Genomic DNA, 13,176 nt, shown 5'->3' with positions numbered 1-13,176 from the left:
CAAGAAGACTGACTGTTCTTACTGACTATGTTTTGAACCAATCCTGTGACACTAGTTATAGATTCCGATGCTTCACTTCAGGACTACTGTATCCCACTGACCTTCTTATTGACGATGAAACACAGAAATTGCATCGGAATTAAATACAAAAGGCAAAATGCCGACTTAAGTACACGAAGACTGACTCTTCTCACTGTCTATGTTTTCAACCATTCCTGTGACACTAGTTATATATTCCGATGCTTCACTCCAGGTTTACTGTATCCCTTGGACCTTCTTATTGACGATGAAACACAGAAATTGCATCGGAATTAAATAGAAAAGGCACAATGAAGACTTATGTACAAGAAGACTGACTCTTCTAACTGACTACGTTTTGAACCCTGCCTGTGACACTAGTTATAGATTCCGATGCTTCACTTCAGGTTTATTGTATCCCTATGACCTTCTTATTGACGATGAAACACAGAAATTGCATCGGAATTAAATAGATAAGGCACAATGTCGACTTAAGTACAAGAAGACTGACTCTTCTTACTGTCTATGTTTTGAACCATTCCTGTGTCACTAGTTATAGATTCCGATGCTTCACTCCAGGTTTACTGTATCCCTTGGACCTTCTTATTGACGATGAAACACAGAAATTGCATCGGAATTAAATAGAAAATTCACAATGAAGACTTATGTACAAGAAGACTGACTCTTCTAACTGACTACGTTTTGAACCCTGCCTGTGACACTAGTTATAGATTCCGATACTTCACTTCAGTTTTATTGTATCCCTATGACCTTCTTATTGACGATGAAACACAGAAATTGCATCGGAATTAAATAGAAAAGGCACAATGTCGACTTAAGTACAAGAAGACTGACTCTTCTTACTGTCTATGTTTTGAACCATTCCTGTGTCACTAGTTATAGATTCCGATGCTTCACTCCAGGTTTACTGTATCCCTTGGACCTTCTTATTGACGATGAAACACAGAAATTGCATCGGAATTAAATACAAAAGGCAAAATGCGACATAAGTACATGAAGACTGACTCTTCTTACTGTCTATGTTTTGAACCATTCCTGTGACACTAGTTATAGATTCCGATGCTTCACTTCAGGTTTACTGTATACCTTGGACCTTCGTATTGACGATGAAACACAGAAATTGCATCGGAATTAAATACAAAAGGTACAATTCCGACTTAAGTACAAGAAGACTGACTCTTCTATTGTCTATGTTTGAACCATTCCTGTGACACTAGTTATGGATTCCGATGCTTCACTTCAGGTTTACTGTATCCCTCTGACCTTATTGCCGATGAAACACAGAAATTGCATCGGAATTAAATACAAAAGGCACAATGCCGACTTAAGTACAAGAAGACTGACTCTTCTTACTGACTATGCTTTGAACCATTCCTGTGACACTAGTTATGGATTCCGATGCATCACTTCAGGTTTACTGTATGCCTCTGATCTTCTTATTGACGATGAAACACAGAAATTGCATCGGAATTAAATACAAGAGGCACAATGCCGAATTAAGTACAAGAAGACTGACTCTTCTTACTGTCTATTTTTGAACCAGTCCTGCGACACTAGTTATAGACTCCGACGCTTCACTCCAGGTTTACTGTATCCTTTGAACCTTCTTATTGACGATGAAACACAGAAATTGCATCAGAATTAAATACAAATGGCACAATGCCGACTTAAGTAAAAGAAGTCTGACTCTTGTTACTGTCTATGATTTGAACCATTCCTGTGACACTAGTTATTGATTCCGATGCTTCACTCCAGGTTTACTGTATCCCTTGGACCTTCTTATTGACGATGAAACACAGAATTTGCATCAGAATTAAATAGAAAATGCACAATAATGACCTAAGGACAAGAAGACTGACTGTTCTTACTGACTACGTTTTGAACCCTACCTGCGACACTAGTTATAGATTCCGATGCTTCACTTCAGGATTACTGTATCCCTCTGAACTCCTTATTGACGATGAAACACAGAAATTGCATCGCAATTAATACAAAAGGCACAATGCCGACTTAAGTACAAGAATACTGACTCTTCTTACTGTCTATGTTTTGAACCATTCCTGTGACACTAGTTATAGATTCCGATGGTTCACTTAAGGTTTACTGTATCCCTTGGACCTTCTTATTGACGATGAAACACAGAAATTGCATCGGAATCAAATAGAAAAAGCACAATGAAGACTTAAGTACAAGAAGACTGACTCTTCTTACTGACTATGTTTTGAAAAATTCCTGTGACACTAGTTATAGATTCCGATGCTTCACTTCAGGTGTACTGTATCCCTTGGACCTTCTTATTGACGATGAAACACAGAAATTGCATCGGAATTAAATACAAAAGGCAAAATGCGACATAAGTACATGAAGACTGACTGTTCTTACTGTCTATGTTTTGAACCATTCCTGTGACACTAGTTATAGATTTCGATGCTACAGTCCAGGTCTACTGTATCACTTGGACCTTGTTACTGACGATGAAACACAGAAATTGCATCGGAATTAAATACGAAAGGCACAATGCTGACCTAAGTACAAGAAGACTGACTCCTCTTACTGTCTATGTTTTGAACCATTCCATTGACACTTGTCATAGATTCCGATGCTTCACTCCAGCTTTACTGTATCCCTTGGACCTTCTTATTGACGATGAAACATAGAAATTGCATCGGAATTAAATAGAAAAGGCACAATGTCGACTTAAGTACAAGAAGACTGACTGTTCTTACTGACTATGTTTTGAACCAATCCTGTGACACTAGTTATAGATTCCGATGCTTCACTTCAGGACTACTGTATCCCACTGACCTTCTTATTGACGATGAAACACAGAAATTGCATCGGAATTAAATACAAAAAGCAAAATGCCGACTTAAGTGCACGAAGACTGACTCTTCACACTGTCTATGTTTTCAACCATTCCTGTGACACTAGTTATATATTCCGATGCTTCACTCCAGGTTTACTGTATCCCTTGGACCTTCTTATTGACGATGAAACACAGAAATTGCATCGGAATTAAATAGAAAAGGCACAATGAAGACTTATGTACAAGAAGACTGACTCTTCTAACTGACTAGGTTTTGAACGCTGCCTGTGACACTAGTTATAGATTCCGATGCTTCACTTCAGGTTTATTGTATCCCTATGACCTTCTTATTGACGATGAAACACAGAAATTGAATCGGAATTAAATAGAAAAGGCACAATGTCGACTTAAGTACAAGAAGGCTGACTCTTCTTACTGTCTATGTTTTGAACCATTCCTGTGTCACTAGTTATAGATTCCGATGCTTCACTCCAGGTTTACTGTATCCCTTGGACCTTCTTATTGACGATGAAACACAGAAATTGCATCGGAATTAAATTGAAAAGGCACAATGCCGACTTAAGTAAAAGAAGACTGACTCTTCTTACTGACTATGTTTTGAACCATTCCTGTGACACTAGTTATAGATTCCGATGCTTCACTTCAGGTTTACTGTATACCTTGGACCTTCTTATTGACGATGAAACACAGAAATTGCATCGGAATTAAATACAAAAGGCACAATGCCGACTTAAGTACAAGAAGACTGACTCTTCTTACTGTCTATTTTTTGAACCATTCCAGTGACACTAGTTGCAGATTCCGATGTTTCACTTCAGGTTTACTGTATTCCCAGGACCTTCTTATTGTTTATGAAACACTGAAATAGCATCGGAATTAAATACAAATGGCACAATGCCGACTTAAGTACAAGAAGACTGACTCATCTTACTGTCTATGTTTTGAACCACTATTGTGACACTAGTTATAGATTCCGATGCTTCACTCAAGGTTTACTGTATCTCTTGGACCTTCTTATTGACGATGAAACACAGATATTGCATCGGAATTAAATACAAGAGGCACAATGCCGACTTAAGGACAAGAAGACTGACTCTTCTTACTGACTATGTTTTGAACCATTCCTGTGACACTAGTTATAGATTCCGATGTTTCACTATAGGTTTGCTGTATCCCCCTGGCCTTCGTATTGACGATGAAACACAGAAATTGCATCGGAATTAAATACAAAAGGCACAATGCCGACTTTAGTACAAGAAGACTGACTCCTCTTACTGTCTATGTTTGAACCATTTCTGTGACACTAGTTATAGATTCCGAAGCTTCATTTCAGGCTTACTGTATCCCTCTGACCATCTTATTGCCGGTGATACACAGAAATTGCACCGGAATCAAATACGAAAGGCACAATGCCAACTTAGGTACAAGAAGACTGACTCTTCTTACTGACTATGTCTTGAACCATTCCTGTGACACTAGTTGTAGATTCCGATGCTTCACTTCAGGTTTACTTTATCCTTTGGACCTTCTTATTGACGATGAATCACAGAAATTGCATCGGAATTCATACAGAAGGCACAATGCCGACTTAATTACAACAAGACTGACTCTTCTTACTGACGATGCTTTGAACCATTCCTGTGACACTAGTTATAGATTCCGAAGCTTAACTTCAGGTTTACTGTATCCCTTGGACCTTCTTATTGACGATGAAACACAGAAATTGCATCGGAATTAAATTGAAAAGGCACAATGCCGACTTAAGTACAAGAAGACTGACTCTTCTTACTGACTATGTTTTGAACCATTCCTGTGACACTAGTTATGGATTCCGATGCTTCACTTCAGGTTTACTGTATCCCTCTGACCAGCTTATTGACGATGAAACACAGAAATTGCATCGGAATTAAAAACAAAAGGCTCAATGCCGAATTAAGTACAAGAAGACTGACTCTTCTTACTGTCTATTTTTGAACCAGTCCTTTGACACTAGTTATAGACTCCGATGCTTCACTCCAGGTTTACTGTATCCTTTGGACCTTCTTATTGTCGATGAAACACAGAAATTGCATCGGAATTAAATACAAATAGCACAATGCCGACTTAAGTAAAAGAAGTCTGACTCTTGTTACTGTCTATGATTTGAACCATTCCTGTGACACTAGTTATAGATTCCGATGCTTCGCTCCAGGTATACTGTATCCCTTGGACCTTCTTATTGACGATGAAACACAGAAATTGCATCGGAATGAAATAGAAAAGGCACAATGGCGGCTTAAGTACAAGAAGATTTACTCTTCTTACTGACTATGCTTTGAAACATTTCTGTGACACTACTTATAGATTCCGAAGCTTCACTCCAGGTTTACTGTATCCCTTGGACCTTCTTATTGACGATGAAACACAGAAATTGCATCGGAATTAAATACAAAAGGCACAATGCCGACTTAAGTACAAGAAGACTGACTCTTCTTACTGTCTATATTTTGAACCATTCCTGTGACACTAGTTATAGATTCCGATGCTTCACTTCAGGTTTACTGTATCCCTCTGACCTCATTGCCGATGAAACACAGAAATTGCATCGGAATTAAATACAAAAGGCACAATGCCGACTTAAGGACAAGAAGACTGACTCTTCTTACTGACTATGTTTTGAACCATTCCTGTGACACTAGTTATAGATTCCGATGCTTCACTTCAGGTTTTCTGTTTCCCTTGGATAATCTTATTGACGATGAAACACAGAAATTGCATCGGAATTAAATACAAAAGGCACAATGCCGACTTAAGTACAAGAAGACTGACTCTTCTTACTGTCTATATTTTGAACCATTCCAGTGACACTAGTTGCAGATTCCGATGCTTCACTTCAGGTTTACTGTATTCCCAGGACCTTCTTATTGTCTATGAAACACTGAAATTGCATCGGAATTAAATACAAATGGCACAATGCCGACTTAAGTACAAGAAGACTGACTCTTCTTACTCTCTATGTTTTGAACCATTATTGTGACACTAGTTATAGATTCCGATGCTTCACTCAAAGTTTACTGTTTCCCTTGGACCTTTTTAATGACGATGAAACAGAGAAATTGCATCGGAATTAAAACAAGAGGCACAATGCCGACTTAAGTACAAGAAGACTGACTCCTCTTACTGTCTATGTTTGAACCATTTCTGTGACACTAGTTATAGATTCCGATGCTTCATTTCAGGCTTACTGTATCCCTCTGACCATCTTATTGCCGGTGATACACAGAAATTGCACCGGAATTAAATACGAAAGGCACAATGCCAACTTAAGTACAAGAAGACTGACTCTTCTTACTGACTATGTTTTGAACCATTCCTGTGACACTAGTTGTAGATTCCGATGCTTCACTTCAGGTTTACTGTATCCTTTGGACCTTCTTATTGACGATGAATCACAGAAATTGCTTCGGAATTCATACAGAATCACAATGCCGACTTAACTACAACAAGACTGACTCTTCTTACTGACGATGCTTTGAACCATTCCTGTGACACTAGTTATAGATTCCGAAGCTTATCTTCAGGATTACTGTATCCCTCTGACCTTCTTAGTGGCGATGAAACACAGAAATTGCATCGGAAATAAATACAAAAACACAATGCCGACTTAAGTACAAGAATACTGACACATCTTACTGTCTATGTTTTGAACCGTCCCTGTGACACTAGTTATCGATTCCGATGCTTCACTCCAGGTTTACTGTATGCCTTGGACCTTCTTATTGACGATGAAACACAGAAATTGCATCGGAATTAAATACAAAAGGCACAATGCCGACTTAAGTACAAGAAGACTGACTCTTCTTACTGACTATGTTTTGAACCATTCCTGTGACACTAGTTATGGATTCCGATGCTTCACTTCAGGTTTACTGTATCCCTCTGACCTTCTTATTGACGATGAAACACAGAAATTGCATCGGAATTAAATACAAAAGGCTCAATGCCGAATTAAGTACAAGAAGACTGACTCTTCTTACTGTCTATTTTTGAACCAGTCCTGTGACACTAGTTATAGACTCCGATGCTTCACTCCAGGTTTACTGTATCCTTTGGACCTTCTTATTGACAATGAAACACAGAAATTGCATCGGAATTAAATACAAATGGCACAATGCCGACTTAAGTAAAAGAAGTCTGACTCTTGTTACTGTCTATGATTTGAACCATTCCTGTGACACTAGTTATGGATTCCGATGCTTCACTCCAGGTTTACTGTATCCCTTGGACCTTCTTATTGACGATGAAACACAGAAATTGCATTGGAATTAAATAGAAAAGGCACAATGAAGACTTAATTAAAAGAAGACAGACTCTTCTTACTGAATAAGTTTTGAACCATTCCTGTGACACTAGTTATAGATTCCGATGCTTCACTTCAGGTATACTGTATACCTTGGACCTTTCGTATTGACGATGAAACACAGAAATTGCATCGGAATTAAATACAAAAGGCACAATGCCGACTTAAGTTCAAGAAGACTGACTCTACCTACTGTCTATGATTTGAACCATTCCTGTGACACTAGTTTTGGACTCCGATGCTTCACTTCAGGTTTACTGTATCCCTCTGACCTTATTGCCGATGAAACACAGAAATTGCATCGGAATGAAATACAAAAGGCACAATGCCGACTGAAGGACAAGAAGACTGACTCTTCTTACTGACTATGATTTGAACCATTCCTGTGACACTAGTAATAGGTTCCGATGCTTCACTTCAGGATTTCTGTTTCCCTTGGACATTCTTATTGACGATGAAACACAGAAATTGCATCGGAATTAGATACAAAAGGCACAATGCCGTCTTAAGTACAAGAAGACTGACTCTTCTACTGTCTATGTTTTGAACCATTTCTGTGACACTAGTTATAGAGTCCGATGCTTCACTCCAGGTTTACTGTATCCCTTGGACCATCTTATTGACGATGAAACACAGAAATTGCATCGGAATTAAATACAAATGGCACAATGCCGACTTAAGTAAAAGAAGTCTGACTCTTGTTACTGTCTATGATTTGAACCATTCCTGTGACACTAGTTATGGATTCCGATGCTTCACTCCAGGTTTACTGTATCCCTTGGACCTTCTTATTGACGATGAAACACAGAAATTGCATTGGAATTAAATAGAAAAGGCACAATGAAGACTTAATTAAAAGAAGACAGACTCTTCTTACTGAATAAGTTTTGAACCATTCCTGTGACACTAGTTATAGATTCCGATGCTTCACTTCAGGTATACTGTATACCTTGGACCTTTCGTATTGACGATGAAACACAGAAATTGCATCGGAATTAAATACAAAAGGCACAATGCCGACTTAAGTTCAAGAAGACTGACTCTTCCTACTGTCTATGATTTGAACCATTCCTGTGACACTAGTTTTGGACTCCGATGCTTCACTGCAGGTTTACTGTATCCCTCTGACCTTATTGCCGATGAAACACAGAAATTGCATCGGAATGAAATACAAAAGGCACAATGCCGACTTAAGTAAAAGACGTCTGACTCTTCTTACTGTCTATGATTTGAACCATTACTGTGACACTAGTTATAGTTTCCGATTCTTCACGCCATGTTTACTGTATCCCTTGGAGCTTCTTATTGACGATGAAAACACAGAAATTGCATCGGAATTACATACGAAAGGCACAATGCCAAATTAAGTAGAAGAAGACTGACTCCTCTTACTGACTATGCTTTGAACCATTCCCGTGAAACACGTTATAGATTCCGATGCTTCACTTCAGGTTTACTGTATCCCTCTGACCTTCTTATTGACGATGAAACAGAGAAATAGCATCGGAATTAAATAGAAAAGGCACAATGCCGACTTAAGTACAAGAAGACTGACTCTTCTTACTGACTATGTTTTGAACCATTCCTGTGACACTAGTTATGGATTCCGATGCTTCACTTCAGGTTTACTGTATCCCTCTGACCAGCTTATTGACGATGAAACACAGAAATTGCATCGGAATTAAATACAAAGGCTCAATGCCGAATTAAGTACAAGAAGACTGACTCTTCTTACTGTCTATTTTTGAACCAGTCCTGTGACACTAGTTATAGACTCCGATGCTTCACTCCAGGTTTACTGTATCCTTTGGACCTTCTTATTGACGATGAAACACAGAAATTGCATCGGAATTAAATACAAATGGCACAATGCCGACTTAAGTAAAAGAAGTCTGACTCTTGTTACTGTCTATGATTTGAACCATTCCTGTGACACTAGTTATAGATTCCGATGCTTCACTCCAGGTTTACTGTATCCCTTGGACCTTCTTATTGGCGATGAAACACAGAAATTGCATTGGAATTAAATAGAAAAGGCACAATGAAGACTTAATTAAAAGAAGACAGACTCTTCTTACTGAATAAGTTTTGAACCATTCCTGTGACACTAGTTATAGATTCTGATGCTTCACTTCAGGTTCACTGTATCCCTTGGACCTTCTAATTGACGATGAAACACAGAAATTGCATCGGAATTAAATACAAATGGCAAAATGCCGACTTAAGTACAGGAAGACTGACTCTTCTTACTGTCTATGTTTTGAACCATTCCTGTGACACTAGTTATAGATTCCGTTGCTTCACTCCAGGTTTACTGTATCCCTTGGACCTTCTTATTGACGATGAAACACAGAGATTGCATCGGAATTAAATAGAAAAGGCACAATGCCGACTTAAGTACAAGAAAACTGACTCTTCCTACTGTCTATGATTTGAACCATTCCTGTGACACTAGTTATAGATTCCGATGCTTCACTTCAGGTATACTGTATACCTTGGACCTTTCGTATTGACAATGAAACACAGAAATTGCATCGGAATTAAATACAAAAGGCACAATGCCGACTTAAGTTCAAGAAGACTGACTCTTCCTACTGTCTATGATTTGAACCATTCCTGTGACACTAGTTTTGGATTCCGATGCTTCACTTCAGGTTTACTGTATCCCTCTGACCTTATTGCCGATGAAACACAGAAATTGCATCGGAATGAAATACAAAAGGCACAATGCCGACTGAAGGACAAGAAGACTGACTCTTCTTACTGACTATGATTTGAACCATTCCTGTGACACTAGTAATAGGTTCCGATGCTTCACTTCAGGATTTCTGTTTCCCTTGGACATTCGTATTGACGATGAAACACAGAAATTGCATTTGAATTAGATACAAAAGGCACAATGCCGACTTAAGTACAAGAAGACTGACTCTTCTACTGTCTATGTTTTGAACCATTTCTGTGACACTAGTTATAGAGTCCGATGCTTCACTTCAGGTTTACTGTATCCCTTGGACCATCTTATTGACGATGAAACACAGAAATTGCATCGGAATTCAATACAAAAGGCACAATGCCGACTTATGTAAAAGACGTCTGACTCTTCCTACTGTCTATATTTTGAACCTTTCCAGTGACACTAGTTATAGATTCCGATGCTTCACTTCAGGTTTACTGTATCCCTTGGACATTGTCATTGACTATGAAACACAGACTTTGCATCGGAAGTAAATACAAAAGGCACAATGCCGACTTAAGTAAAAGACGTCTGACTCTTCATACTGTCTATGATTTGAACCATTACTGTGACACTAGTTGTAGTTTCCGATTCTTCACGCCAGGTTTACTGTATCCCTTGGAGCTTCTTATTGACGATGAAACACAGAAATTGCATCGGAATTACATACGAAAGGCACAATGCCAAATTAAGTAGAAGAAGACTGACTCTTCTTACTGTCTATGCTTTGAACCATTCCCGTGAAACACGTTATAGATTCCGATGCTTCACTCCAGGTATACTGTATCCCTCTGACCTTGTTATTGACGATGAAACACAGAAATAGCATCGGAATTAAATAGAAAAGGCACAATGCCGACTTAAGTACATGAAGACTGACTCTTCTTACTGTCTATGTTTTGAACCGTCCTGTGACACTAGTTGTAGATTCCGATGCTTCACTTCAGGTTTATTGTATCCCTTGCACCTTCTTATTGACGATGAAACACAGAAATTGCATCGGAATTCAATACAAAAGGCATAATCCCGACTTAAGTACAAGAAGACTGACTCTTCCTACTGTCCATGACTTGAACCATTCCTGTGTCACTAGTTTTGGACCCCCAATGCTTCACTTCAGGTTTACTATATCCCTCTGACCTTCTTATTGACGATGAATCACAGAAATTGCATCGGAATTCATACAGAATCACAATGCCGACTTAACTACAACAAGACTGTCTCTTCTTACTGACGATGCTTTGAACCATTCCTGTGACACTAGTTATAGATTCCGAAGCTTATCTTCAGGATTAATGTATCCCTCTGACCTTCTTAGTGGCGATAAACACAGCAATTGCATCGGAAATAAATACAAAAACACAATGCCGACTTAAGTACAAGAATACTGACACATCTTACTGCCTATGTTTTGAACCGTCCCTGTGACACTAGTTATCGATTCCGATGCTTCACTCCAGGTTTACTGTATGCCTTGGACCTTCTTATTGACGATGAAGCACAGAAATTGCATCGGAATTAAATACAAAAGGCACAATGCCGACTTAAGTACAAGAAGACTGACTCTTCTTACTGACTATGTTTTGAACCATTCCTGTGAGACTAGTTATGGATTCCGATGCTTCACTTCAGGTTTACTGTATCCCTCTGACCTTCTTATTGACGATGAAGCACATAAATAGCATCGGAATTAAATAGAAAAGGCACAATGCCAACTTAAGTACATGAAGACTGACTCTTCTTACTGTCTATGTTTGAACCATTCCTGTGACACTAGTTGTGGATTCCGATGCTTCACTTCAGGTTTATTGTATCCCTTGCACCTTCGTATTGACGATGAAACACAGAAATTGCATCGGAATTCAATAGAAAGGGCACAATGCCGACTTAAGTACAAGAAGACTGACTCTTCCTACTGTCCATGACTTGAACCATTCCTGTGTCACTAGATTTGGATCCCGATGCTTCACTTCAGGTTTACTGTATTCCTCTGACCTTATTGCCGATGAAACACAGAAATTGCATCGGAACTAAATACGTAAGGCACAATGCCGGCTTAAAGACAAGAAGACTGACTCTTCTTACTGACTATGTTTTGAACCATTCCTGTGACACTAGTAATAGATTCCGATGCTTCACTTCAGGTTTACTGTTTCCCTTGGACATTCTTATTGACGATGAAACACAGAAATTGCATCGGAATTAAATACAAAAGGCACAATGCCGACGTAAGTACAAGAAGACTGACTCCTCTACTGTCTATGTTTTGAACCATTCCTGTGACACTAGTTATAGAGTCCGATGCTTCACTTCAGGTTTACTGTATCCCTTGGTCCTTCTTCTTGACGATGAATCACAGAAATTGCATCGGAATTATATACAATAGGCACAATGCCGACTTAAGTACAAGAAGACTGACCTTTTTTACTGTCTATATTTTGACCATTCCAGTGACACTAGTTATAGATTCCGATGCTTCACTTCAGGTTTACTGTATCCCTTGGACCATCATATTGACGATGAAACACAGAAAGTGCATCGGAATTAAATACAAAAGGCACAATGCCGACCTAAGGAAAAGAAGTCTGACTCTTCTTACTGTCTATGATTTGATCCAATCCTGTGGCACTAGTTATGGATTCCAATGTTTCACTTCAGGTTTACTGTATCCCTCTGACCTTCTTATTGACGATGAAACACAGAAATGGCATCGGAATGAAATACAAAAGCACAATGCCGAATTAAGTACAAGAAGACTGACATTTCTTACTGTCAATTTTTGAACCAGTCCTGTGACACTAGTTATAGACTCCGATGCTTCACTCCTGGTTTACTGTATCCCTTCGACCTTCTTATTGACGATGAAACACAAAATTTCATCGGAATTAAATACAAAGGGCACAATGCCGACTTAAGGAAAAGAAGTCTGACTCTTCTTACTGTCTATGATTTGAACCATTCCTTTGATACTAGTTATAGATTCCGATGCTTCACTCCAGGTTTACTGTATCCCTTGGACCTTCTTAGTAACGATGAAACACGGAAATTGCATCAGAATTAAATATAAAATGCACAATGATGTCTTAAGTACAAGATGACTGACTATTCTTACTGACTATGTTTTGAACCATTCCTGTGACACTAGTTATAGATTCCGATGCTTCACTTCAGGATTACTGTATCTCTCTGACCTTCTTATTGACGATGAAACACAGAAATTGCATCGGAATTAAATAC

The sequence above is a fragment of the Schistocerca piceifrons genome, chromosome X (genome assembly GCF_021461385.2).
Source record: "Schistocerca piceifrons isolate TAMUIC-IGC-003096 chromosome X, iqSchPice1.1, whole genome shotgun sequence".
Classification (NCBI taxonomy): Eukaryota; Metazoa; Arthropoda; class Insecta; order Orthoptera; family Acrididae; genus Schistocerca; species Schistocerca piceifrons.
Note: the sequence above shows the minus strand (reverse complement) of the source record.